The following is a 13,572-nucleotide window of genomic DNA, read 5'->3' as shown; positions in this document are numbered from 1 at the left end:
CCAGTAGTGTTCATACAACAGAAATAAATGCACCTCAAAATCAGCAAAGCTCTCTTAGTAACCACAACTTGTATACAAGCTTCACAAGCTTTTAGTTGTAAAAGAAAGATAGGGGAGTCCTGCTTAGTTACAAATGGCTGCTGATTTTAAAACTAGAATGACCTCTAGAAGAAAACAAAAAAGGCAAATGTCTGCATTAATAAATAGTAGTGAATTTGTCTGATGACTGTTGATAGTAATATCATAGCTTCCAAAAATATAGTTTGCTACTAAAATGCATACCTTGAGCCTACAAAAGTCCACTGTATTTTTTTCTATTGCCCACACATTCTCAGAAGCTAAAATTTCCCTTTATGTGAAAACCAGCCAAACCAGCCAGAAAAAAGGTCATTTTGACATGTATTTGTGCCCTAGGACCTTCCTCCAGTCTGTCACCAGCATGTCTGTACTGCATTCTCTCTTCTTTCTCCTTTCATAAATGTATTAATGAATCCCAATTTAATTTAAGGTTCAAAAGCTGCAGCAAAGACCTAGTAAAATGCTATAAAATCTGGAAACTTCATATAAAGGAACAGAACTAACCCTATTAAATGAGAGGCAGAAGAAGGTTTTTCTGTTTATTCTTTTTAGTTTTCGTAAAATGGGAGAAATCCTGCAATCCTGCCCATGAACCATCTATGAAGGGATGTTGGTTTTGTAGTATTTCACCCTGTTAAGTTTTAGTGTTGCTTTCAATGTTGAAGAGGACGTACTGAGGAGACAGTAAGTTATTTTCCTGTTTCTTGAGGAAATCCACTTTCTTTCCTGTTCTGTTCGCATATTAAATTTCATCTTCGTATTTCTGTGGGGCAAAACAGGGGTATGCAGAGGCACGGCATTTGCTCTGCTGCACCCGGCTCCACGCAAGGCCTCCTGACGGCTCGCCCTTGCCCAGGGGAGCATGAGGTACCACACGTTGCTGGGAGGTAAGAAAACGTGCACGAGCAAATCTGCGTTTGGCCTGCCTTGAAGCTTGTCCAGGCACCCCTGCTTTGCCACAGCAGAGGGATGAAACAGTGTTTGTGGATGCCTGTTTCCTCTTCCCTCCAGTGCTTTAAGTGGAGCGTGTGTGCGGAGGGATGAAGCTGAAAGCCGAGGGAGACACCCGGCCTGTCAGCACTGGTTGGGCCTCTCCTCCCATCGGGTAACAACAAAACCCCTGACAGTCAGCGGACAACTGGAGGCTGCTGATAGGAATGGTTAGAAAAAGCAGAATAAAAAATCTTATTTTTTGAACTACTTGCATTAGTGTGATCAAACTAGCAGCTGAAAACACAAAGGTACTACAGCTGCTGTGACTGGCGAGCTGCCTCCGCCACCCATGGGCCTGCAGGCAGCTCAAAGACCTCCCTTGAGGAGAAGACCACAGCTCTGGTGAGCACGTCCCAAATGGGAAGGGTTAAGTTTCTTGTCCTAGCACTGCTGCCACTGATGCGACACCAGGTGAAAGACCTGCCTTGCTTTCTCCATGTTGCTAGCCTGTTTGCAAGCCAGTGACAAAGCGCTTTACACAACAGGACAGGATCTTGAGGTTGTACAAATGAAAAAAGTGGTGTGTACTTCACCAGGAATTAGGAGCTGAGTTTAAACAAAATATATAGTATATAGTTTTTGAGCCCTCCACAACCTTTTCTTCCATTAACATGTTTCTCCAGCCACCAAAACTCCATCAGAGACAGTAAGCTCAATGCCACAAGTTGTAAGGAAAGAAATGAGCACGAGGATGGCCTTGCTACAACTGGTACACACTTCTTTTGTACTATGAACAATTCAACTCATAACACGCTTAAACTCTAACAACCGTAACTTTGGGTAGAATATACACAGTTTTCCTGACCTCAGGAAACTGTGAAGTCAGAGCTCGGCACCTGCTCTGGAGGAAGCCCAGCTGTGCTCACTGGGAGAGGGCAAGCCAAGTAACTGAAGGAGAAATGGAGGCTTGGAAACTAGTAAATATTGGCATTCACACTTCTCTACACTTCTGTAAAGAAAAACTCATATCAACTTCTCCATTTAGCTTGATTTTGAAACAGACCCCTCTTTTCTCTAAAATAATTCTACTTTCACACAAATCTTATTATAAAGCCTATGTCTGCTTCTGACAGTACTGTAACTAATTTAAAAACCTAATACAATCGTATGTCTGTAGGAAATAAATGCTCACATTCCAGACACACACACACCATATATATATTACACTCATGGGATCCATTTAAATGAAAAATTTTGTACTGGTCACACTAAGTTTTTTATTATAAAGATAGTAAACTCAGTCCTGTATCTAGTAAGAAGTGAGTGTTTTCTGTTCACCATGGGCCTTTTAATCTATGAGAGAGAACTCTGCAAGCATTGTGTTAGTGATAGAAGGTTTTCAGCCCAGTTATCACAAGCCATACTTTTCTTAACACTGCAAGGATGGATGACACATTGACAAGCTATAGCTTGCATGGGTTGTAATGATTTCCAGGTGATGCTGAGGAACTGCTAGTCTTTGAGTCTAGTGGAGAACATGGACATCAGTTTTAGCCAGCTCTGCTGTTGTCAGAACAGCTCCTGAAGGGACTGGAGTAATAAATGGAATAAATGTTTCCACCCCAATGACCTCTTCTTCAGGAAAATTCTTCTCATCTGTTTCTGATGCTGCGGAGTGCACTGCCAGGCTATGTGTACAGTCATAAATAAAACACATCAGGTGCACTCCCTGGCCTAGAGAGCGGTGTGGGACACTTGTGTCCATTTGGCTAAACCCCTCCACTCAGTCCTGGCAGTACTGTCCATGTGCCTCTTGTACGCAGTCCTTGTTCTGCTTCATCTCTGCCCTGGGCTGTGGCTCAGGAAGCACACACAGGCATGGGCCAAAAGCATGCCATGCCAGTAATTACACAGCAGAGATAACTGTGTGATACTACCCAGGCCCATGCTCTGACTACAGTTTATACAGATGCTGCAGCAGAGGTGGAGCAGGTAAGCTCTGGGGCTTGGATTAAAACAAACAGAACAGGCTCCTTAACTGCATTTGACATGAAGCACCAGTGTCATCATCCCAGAGGGTGTGAGACTGTGCTCAAATGAGGTTGGCTTTGCCATCTTCTCTTGAGCATGGACAGGTGGAGAATTAACAAAAAAGGAAGCCTGAAATGCAGGAAGAATATCTGTGCCATATTACTGTCTGTACGTTATGTTGAAACACGGCCTTAAAATAGGATCTGCTCCAACCTCTTCCCAGAGAGCAGAGGAGTTATTTCAGTTACAGATATGACACGGAGAAGAAGGTAGACCAGGTCCATAATGTGATCTGAATTCCCTTAGAACAGAGATGACTCTATCCTCATCTATCTCAGTGAGGGCACAGTAAATCTTCAGAGATCAGTGCATGTGTCTGAAGCGCTTCAAGTACGTGCAGAAAGCTCAGATGTCTGAGAGAGAAAAAGGGTTCCTGGTCAAGACGTTAACATGCTTGCATCAGAAAGAGAAAACAACATCAATTCTAGAAATCTGATCAGAAATGAAAGGGAGCAGCTGGCATACATTCATTTTTCTTTATTTACACACATTTTCCCTAGTGTTCAACTTCATTTTATAACCGATACAAACAGAAATAAATTTTCTTTCCAGAAAATTAGATCTAAGATAAAGTTTGCTTTTGTAAAGAAAGGAAGTAGGATTACATTAGAAATGCACTGGAGTAAAGGCGGTGGAATGATTAAACAGCCAGACTGCATCTGACATGTCAACCTCTATGACAACAGGGTGTTTTTTTCTTGTCATTGTTTTTTAAAGAAATTGATAGGAAACAGCCAGGAGTTAGGGCTTTAAAAATTGCAACAGCAACATGCTCATCAGTGAGCAAACCTACTCCCTTCCCCTAATGTTAGTGATAAAAGAGGTACAGATGATGCTTTGCTTGCCATCACAACAAGAGATTACTTACCAAGAAAACACTTGAGTGGAATTCAGCAAACTAAGCTATTTCAGGAGTAGCTGAATATATTGAGCCTTCCAGAAGTACTCTCATATTCTAGCTATTTTTATACTATATTCATACACCTAAAGAAAGATCTTTTTATTAGAACCCAATTGAAGTTGTAAAGCCATCTTTGCTTATTTTTTTCTCAGTTACAAATGAAACAGTAGCATTCTATTAACAATTAGCTCACTATTATTAATGATAATGCGTTTGTAAGTTCTGATAGAACATACATACAATGTTTCAAAACAGTCACATAGCAGCATATTTATCTTCTTCCTTTTTGGCAAAACGCAGAGATATAATACACAATAGATAAAGCTTATGATATTTGTGAGCGAAGTGTTTCTTCTCCTTTGAGGAGGAAAAAGACAAAAATGAACTTCCCAATGTCCTATGTATTACTAAACACCTTTTAGCACACATCATATAGCTAATATCATATACGGTGCCTTTGTAAAACATCTGAAATCTTTTTCCCTTATGCACAGATATACATAAAAGAGATTAAAAACAGTGAGTTACTAGACTTTCAAGAAATTATGCACTAAGGCTCTCTTAATTACATTTGTACAATGACCAATACAAAATCATCTGCTGAATACAATCTCTTTAGCATTAACCATGAAAAAACTCTATAGAATGTGCTGGGTGTTGATGTAAAGTCTGAAATGGATTCTTCTGATCTTTTAAAGTCTTGGCTTGAATATGAAAAAGCCCTTCCAGGAAAGCAAGAGCTAAAATGCAAAGGAAGCAACTGCAAAGTAACAAGTTATTGTACATCTGCTGATAGACAGTAACTCTCTACTGGCACACACTTAACCCACAGTCAATGAGAGGTCTTTTGATTTAGCCAGGAGTAGTTCATTGATTTTCATGAATGACTTAAAACTGAAAACACACACAACACTTATTCATTTTAAGCTCAGAAAAACTTTGGAGTTTACAGCAACAGCAGATCATCATTAAATTACAAATCTGATAAATAAAAAATGAGGTAAGATACAACTTGCCATGGTACTTTGCAAAAAAGGTACTTACATGAGAAAAAAAAATACTTCAGGCTATTGCTTATTGCTCTTTTTAGCAAGGTATGGCTAGTGGAAGAGCATGGGACCAAAACAACCCAGGAACAATTCTGAGCTGGGCAAAGGAAAGTTCCTCTTTTCTGAGGGCAGATGCTAAGGAAGGGGCTAGGCCCACTTACTGCTCTGGAAATCATGGAGTGAGGAAAGCAGAAACATGTTGGATACATTTTCTAAACATCAAATAATTACAGAAAAATAACATGAAATTCTCTACTTAGCGGTCAGCTCAGAAGATTTAAATCTGAAAAGAGAGTTGGTTTTCGCTACCGATAAAGGAAAAACTTGCAGGAGGTTTAGGGGGGAAATCACACAAATGACCAATGCTTAGTATGTTAGCATGGCACTGACCGGTACCCCTGAGAAAAAAGAGCAAATGTTTGCACACTCGTGACACAGTTCCTGGCAGAGATTCCTTCCTCAGACAGCCATCTGGGCTGTATTCACTGTCCCAGGATTTCCAGAACACAAGAGAATTGAGATGGATCTAGAGCAGCAAACTGCAAATGCAGCTTGTCCTTACGTAAACAACACTGGGTGAGAAGTAGCAGGATAGAGCTGAACAAACAAAGAAGAATTTTCTGTGCAATTAATGTAATAAAATTTGGCAAGCTGTTACCGTGGAAGGACGCTCAGGAATATCACAGCTAGTCTGCAGCTCTCCCTAGCTTGCCCATCTCAGATGGCAAGTCTCAGGTGGCACCTCAGCTGAGGAGGTCTTTGGACTGGGTTTTTGCCCTGCCCACAGTCATCACCTAGAGCACCCTGAGGAAACACCCGGCAGAACAAGATCAAACACTAACAGAGTTTCTGTAATTGAAAGAGTTTGTTACTGTTGCATGAACCGGAGATACCAGGACCTTAAATGTGAAGCCAGGTTGTCTGCACAGACTGGTGATGGTACCACAGTGGCCTTCTAACAGTGTGGTCAACACCAGAGTGGCTCATTAAAAAGGAATACTTATGAGGGATACTTAGATATTGGGGGAAAAAAATCTAACCTGTCAGAAATTTTATATAAGACTAAACAAAGAACAGTGATGAAGAATCTGAGGAAGGTTTGACCCATCTACCAGAATGCAGCCCAAGTCAACCCAGTGAAGCCGTGTAGGTGGCATAAGAGAACTGGCCTCCAGAGTCACAGGATTTCTTCACGTTAAAGATGATGTACTTTTCTCAGCTCCTATTCTCACTTTCTTGATGATAGCCTTATGAAAATATGTCCAGCTGGACTGGTGACAGTATATACAAAACCTGTGTTTGTCATGCATGGAACATACAGCTTAGTGATATACACAACAGGGCGATGGCTTGGTGAGCCCGAATAGATCAGTTTCTGGAGCGTAAACCTCATTTAGATGATGTAAATATTAATTCTCAATATTTGTGTCCAGTTAATAGGATGGTTAAAAAAAAAATCCAATAAAACACCTTCACAAACAGATGGCAAACAAGATTCTGATCCATATTTAGCACAGCTAAGTTACAGCACTGCGCCAATAAAATATCTTTGGATGGCTCTGGTATGAGCCTGTTAGATGCGTCCCAAGCAGCAACAGTGACACGGGTAATGCACAGGTAGTGACTGCACTAGAGCTCTGCTAATATCCCTGCCACCAAGTGAACATTTCTGCTGAGAAGGAACCTGTACAACTGAAGGGTAGCAGCATTAAAGAATGCACTCAGACCACTGACACTGGAGAAATTAAGAGGCTGATTCTTTAGTCTTTAAAGAAGGCTAATGATCTTCTTGATATATACATTTTTTACTTTTATAAAAGCTAAAAAAAAAATCATATTCCTCACTTCTTTTTCCAATCACAGTCTATTAAAAAAAAAAGAAAAAAAAAGTTTTGTTTTGTTGTTTTCCCATTAACTGCAAAAAAAATAAAATAAAATAATAATTTCTACATTGGGCAATTTCTTGATGAACCATAAAGCCTTTCCTTCTTCTCCAAGTGCACAGGATGCTACCAAAAACATGCAAAGCTCTCTGGGCCAGAGCATTCTCTGGGCCAGAATAACAGCAACAGGATTTCTCTTTTGTACCTGGACGATCTATTTTTTCGTTGGCATCAGTCTGCAGAATGATTGCCACATTTCTTCACACCCATTTGATGACATTTCTTTGCGTACATAAAATAGCAATTTTGGAAAACATCACTTTAGCAAAATTGGTGCTTCCTGAAAAGAGCACTGAGGTATTTCTTCCTTTTCACAAAAGGATCAATGTTCTATTTAAGAAAAAGCGCTGGACTGGTTCTATTTATTTTTAAAGTATTTTCTTATTATGCTTCATTATGTATCTTACAGACTCTTCACTGTGTATTTGTCTGACTGCTTCTCTTCACAATGTGAATAGCTTTGGGGAAGATGGAAACTAATGACCTAGCTAAGGTTTTAACCCAGACCCCCTGGTGTTTTACCAGCTGTGCTATTAGGTTAACTGGCTGAATCTCCCCTGCTTCCCTCTCTCTGATATTACAAAACCCTGTCTATGTATAGCACGCAATAATGTTTAAAATTTTCCCACCCCTAAACCTCCCTCAGCTACTGCCTAGCCTTGAAATTCATATAATCTATCACTGATAAATTAGAATCTGGGGAAGGATCAGACAGATTACCCATATGGTAGCTAGAGAAGAAATATCTAACCTTTCCTAATGCAAACCTTGCCTAATGCTCTCTGATGTAAATTTTAAGTTCAGAGAAGGAAAGACATTTGCGGAGATGTTGATAAACAGAGAGACCAAAACCTCATTGCTCATCCAGTGTCTTACACATAATTTGTTACTGTAACGTGCCCTTATGCAGGATGCTTTTACTATGGTGCTTGGAAAATCAGGGTTAATGGTGAATTGCAGTACAAAAGCAACCCCCCCACACACCTCCCCAGCTGAAGCAAATCCTCGATTTCACTGGGTAGCTTGGGCTGCTGGAATTAATCTGAGCAGCAACGTGAAAAACCTGAGGAGCCTGCCTGCTTTATACAATCAACATTTGTCTAAGTTTCCCTAATAACATGCATACTTATGAAAATCACGGAGGAGAGCAAAGAAGGAACAGCATTTTTCAATGTGTAATGTGCAAGGCCTGCAGGCTTAATGGTCTAAATTTCAGGTTTGAAAAATTTAACCTCCCCAGAGACTCCTGTTCAAAGGTTCCATGGCTCAACTCAGATCTTCCTTTTCATGAAGTAAATATATTGAATACCGTGAGATATATATGGATTTTGTGGACACGACTAAAATACATACAGCGTCTCATTTCTGTCTTGCATGCACGTAAAATAAATCATAATATTTTTCAAAAATACAAAATCAGCATGTTGTCCTCAGTCCCAAATGTCTTCGTCTTGATCTTATTTTACCATGAGTTATGATTCGACTGATTCTTCCCTTCCTTGATTTGCAGCTGTTCCCTGACGAGTGTTTATTCTGCAGCCTTTTGGGATCCTTTGGGATGAAAAGAACTATCTAGTGTTAGCTATTAATACACACATTATTATATAGATTTCAGCTCACTGCCCTACATATGAACTTAAAAAGACATAAAGGACCTTAGATCAGAAGTTCTTTATTTTTAGAGGAGCTTCATAAAAAGGTTAACCCAGGTGCCGAGGGAGCAGGGCGTCCTTGAAGCAATGATGCTGTTACGCAGGCAGAGCACAGGTGGCTGGGAGTTTTGTAGGCCGCGATGGGAGGCTGTCCCAGGGACAGGGACGGTGCTCACAGCTCTGCAGCGAGCCTGGTGGCAGGAACATCGGGTGACGCTTTGTCAGCTTCTTCATCGGTGGCGGCTTGCAGCTTACTTCACTCCCTGAGCCCAGGGGCAGGGAATCTGAAGTCTGTCTAATGAAGTCAGTGGAAACTTTTCTATTGAGAAGCCTCTGCGCTGGCAACTATATAAACTCTCTCAGAATAATTCAATTCTACTCCCTAATCTCAAAAAGAGAATCCCCAATTTAGTTTAAAAAATGAAATAAAGATTCATCCCCAAGTATAACAAGATTTAACATCAGCAAGAAGAAAGCAATGACCAGCTGCTAGTATACAGAATTTGCTTGGGAGGCCTGACTCCAGGTTTTGAATGTACAGATATTATTATCTACTTCAAATCCTACTTCTGCAGGTTTGCTTTCTCCCAGAGTGCCTTATCACATGCAAATCATACCCTGTCCTCTTGCAGATAGCCAGGGCTGCTGCATAGTTAGTGCACACCACAACTAATCAGATCAACCTAAAGCTGGCTCTGGCTGGTGTATGTCTGAAATCCAAGTACAGCCTGCAACCAACATCCTGAAATGGTGGCTGATTCCTTTAAGAATTAACCTGGTTTGGCACAGTAGTATCACCCCAAATACTTTCAAAATACTTTCAAAGCCAGAAAAGCAAGTCTTCCTTCAACGCGTGACAGATGAACAGGCACAAAACTCTTCTCTCCCACAGCTCTGTGTGAGAACCAGCAACCTGAGACCCCAAAGATCTTGATTCTTCATTGTAAGGCACACGCATTGCACACCAAAGGCTTACACTGGTGTGTGATGCAGTACACTACAACGGGTACAAAAATGGGGCTTTTGGATGCTACTGCAATGAAAACAGCAAAGAAGTGTGTTTACATTAAAAAAACAGCAAACAAAAGCCCTGCTCCTCAGACCAACACATTTCAAATGAAAGGAAGATTAAATTACTTTTTTATATCTAAGTTAAAGCATCAGGACTTTTTCAATCAATTTAAAAAAAAAGTAAAAAAAAAGTAAAAAAAAAAAAAAGATGGACTGATGCTTTTGAAGACTTGATAAATTTAGTGCTCACTGAACCGAGAAACGAACGTAACTTTTTGAGTCACTGAAGAAGTTCAGTGCATGGCCCTGCCTTCACATCCAGATCAACTCCGTATGTTCCTGCGCATCCTTTAGAAGAAGTGGGGATGGGAGTGCTGATATGGTCTGTCACATCACTTGCAATGGAAGAGATGTTTTACACGGCTAGCCTTGTAATGGAATAATTCCCTCAAAAGACATGTGACATCTTCAACTACAGCCTACTTTTTCTCCTTACACGAAGCACTTCGCTGGCTGTTGAGGGCACAATTCATCTAACCCCAGCTTTCTGGGAATGAAGATTTTTCTCCCAGCCTGGCACGGTGTTCCTGTATACCAGCTGGAGCTTAGCTCCTCTGTACTGACCCACTTGGAGAACACTATGTGCAGAAGAGGCACTCAAACATACCTGTGGCTTTGCACTCAGTGCATGTCTCAAGCATCTTTCTTTAAGAGCCTGAAACACTTCAGTCTACATCAAGTAAACTTATTACCAAGTCTGATTTAACCTTAAGTGGTGTCATCGTTAACATGGCAAGCAGAAGAATTTTAATGACAAGAATCATTTTATTCTCTAGCTCCTCAGTGCTCTGAATAGATCCCAAATCCCCAAATGAGAGCAAAAAATGTATTCGCAGGGAAAAAGTCTTTTTAAGATCTAAAAGCAAACTATAGTATCTTTTTTGTTGCAATAAGAATTCTTTGATCTATTTTCTTCCTTCTAGTTTCCTTTCTTTGTTTTTTTTGTAAGAAGAAAATAGATTTCAGGGAAAAGAATCTCTACCATCAAATGTCAGTATTAAACCATAAATCTGATCAGAAATTGTAGGGGCAAAATACCAGATTGGTATTCTGTGTCTTCAATGCAGGAAAAAACATTTATATTTTGTTAGATATATGACAGTGGAATTTATGTGATGGCCGTGTACAAATAAGCATGCCCACAAACCAGTTCAAGGGGATAAAAATACCTGCGTGAAATCCAATGGGCAAATTAGGAAATTGTAGTTACAGAAATTCAGTTGCTACTTAGTGTTTATAGGGAAGCACAAAGAGAACGTCAAAATGCCTGATCACATCCCATCTGTTACTACCTCTTGCTGGATAACATCTTGGCTGCCAAAAAAGCTATTCAAATTTACTATATTGCAGCTACTGATAAATATCACTTCTGTGAAGGTATAATACTAAATAAGGTCTAGATCTGAGGATAAAGCTTACAAGCACTTGTGTCAAAAAGATCCCAATTTTGCTTAGTGTAACACCTGTACTCCTACAAACCTGTTCTTACTCCTTGTCCCTGTTTGTGATATGTTTTTCATACAGCATGTAACTGTACAATAATCCTTAGATCGTGTCAACAGCAGAAAGAAATAAACAGCCAGAATGGAAAGGATGACAAAAAGAAGAAAAGAAAAAAAAAAAAAAAAAAAAGGAAAAGAAAAAATAGAAAAAAAAAGAAAAGGTACTGGGAGAAGGTGATGGAGAAGAGCAAGGCTATTCAACAATTTTGGAGGTGCTTACTCCGGGCACTTTCTGCACAGATCTGACAGGCACAGAATGGTGCCATGAAACTGCCTCCAGCTACAGAATACATTTTCCAGCACATCACAGCAGCTGCAACGGCATCAATTCTGCTTGCAATCCATGTCCAAACAGAAAAGTTCTCAGTGGTCCTATTTCAGCATATCTCAAGGACTAATTAAATCCTCATTACTATCTTCTAATTATTCCAGTGCTCTGGGATTTCACTGAGCAAGTCCCCAATGGTGCATTAGATGAAAAGGGTTAAATAACCTGTGTTGATTTTGAGGCTCCAGATCTATTTCAGACCTTTAGCATATCATCAGCATTATCATGAATATTTAACTACATACCGCTGTGAAAATTATAAGGGGAAAACAATTAAAGATTTTTTAAAAATTAATTCTGACCCATATACATTTGCACTAATAAATAAGGCTTCTTTAAGTATCCCCATTATGAGGGTGCTTGCTGGAGTAATAATGCAAAGTCATTAACTGTTTCCATTAAATTCAATGGTTTTCAGGAGCTCCCAATTCACTATTTTAATATGAGATTGAAACTGGACGTGTGGATACACAACTTGAAAAGCATGAAAAATATTACTTAAAATTGGTATGTTTTCTATGCTTTTTCAAAATTAGGTAAGGAACCATTCATTTCTCCCAGAGTGAAAGTGTTTCAGCATTACTGTGACACGTTTTCTCCTATTAGTGTTTACTTATGTGAATATCCATATACCATCTCCTAATGGACATCTCCCTTAGCTTGCAAAACTAAGAGTGGGAGTATAAACTAAAGGTCAGGATAGAAGACTTCCTTTTCACACTTCAGGAAACTAGTTCAGGGGGTTAATTCGGATATGCTGGCTTCTGTTTCATCCATACAGACACCTTCTGGCCCACAGAGTAGTTTTAGCTATTGAGCACATCCTCAAAGAGCAGCTTCCAAAACTGCAGCAGATCAGGCAGGTTGGTACAGTTGAGAATAGGGAACATAAGTCCCTGTACTTCAAGTATTCGCCAGATGGGTACAACGGGTATCGCTGCTTCTCTGCCTCTAGGGGCTGATGTAACTGAAGTTTGTAAATACAAAAAACAAAAAAAATCTACTTCTGGTCACAATAAAGAAAAAGCTGGAGTAGCTATATGAGAAACAAAGAGCAAAACATGGATCCCTCCCAGCAGTAAGTTTCAATGACTAGCTTCAACGAGCATGACTACATTTTCACGTGTTATTCCCTAGTAATGGTAACTGCTGGGATTCAGCAGCAGATAAACGCATGTGTAGGTAGGTGAGCCAGCATCGTTCCTCCTGCTTCTCCAAGAGCCTTCTGACCCCAACCCTGCACAGCCTGCTCTTTCTGTCTCCACAGCTCTCTGACTCCAACAGTTACCTACGTGATATGGGTCTAACTTCAAGCTCCACTACTGTGAAAGTCTTGTGAGTTGAGACATAGGTTATACACATATAAAATTACAAGGAATTTCTTATTGTAGATGATGCATGTTGGTAGAACTGAAATAGTTTCATTGACTGGGCATTGAACATCAGTAACTGGTGACCGCTTCTGGGATGAGAAGTAGGCTACCTACAACAGCATGTTCACTGGATCCGAATGTACCAGTTTGACATGAATAAAATTCAAATTATTTTTAAAACGTACGCACTTTGATGCAATCATTACAAAAAGTATGTAATAAGCTATATAAAAGTAAGCTAAGAGCACAGAAAATCCAGTCTCCCAAGAAATTCCTATTACTGTACATACGTACACACCTTGCCACCTTTACTCCTCTCACACACAGAATGTACATGTAAAAATTCGCTCATTGCTTCATACTGCACTGTATGACAGGGATGTATAGCCTCAGGCAGGCAAACATAAGAAATCCCAGCTGGGTGCTGAGTAACCGTGGATAACGTAGGATAAAATATAATCAAACACTTCAATAATAAAGATGTGTAAACTTAGTGGTTCAAGGTAGTAGTTTAGCATCCAGAAGTGCTACAGTTCATACTCCACCTGATAATCAAATTTCACAATATCTGATAGATAACATTTTTTTTTTCCAAACATTGAGAGCAAAGGATTCTCTTCAGGAAACTGTTAGCAACCTGTTGTTCATTCA

General features: G+C 39.9%; 1 protein-coding gene across 5 annotated transcripts in view; it reads right to left on the bottom strand.

Moving 5' to 3' along the window:
• Window positions 1–13,572, bottom strand: part of ARID1B (AT-rich interaction domain 1B) — a 321,991-nt gene that overhangs the window by 68,131 nt on the left and 240,288 nt on the right. The gene's annotated exons all lie outside the window — the stretch shown is intronic.

This window comes from Aythya marila (assembly GCF_965140915.1).
Source record: "Aythya marila genome assembly, chromosome: 3".
In the NCBI taxonomy this organism is placed as follows: Eukaryota; Metazoa; Chordata; class Aves; order Anseriformes; family Anatidae; genus Aythya; species Aythya marila.
The sequence above is the reverse complement of the archived record's forward strand: the minus strand, read 5'-3'. Positions and strand labels throughout refer to the sequence as shown.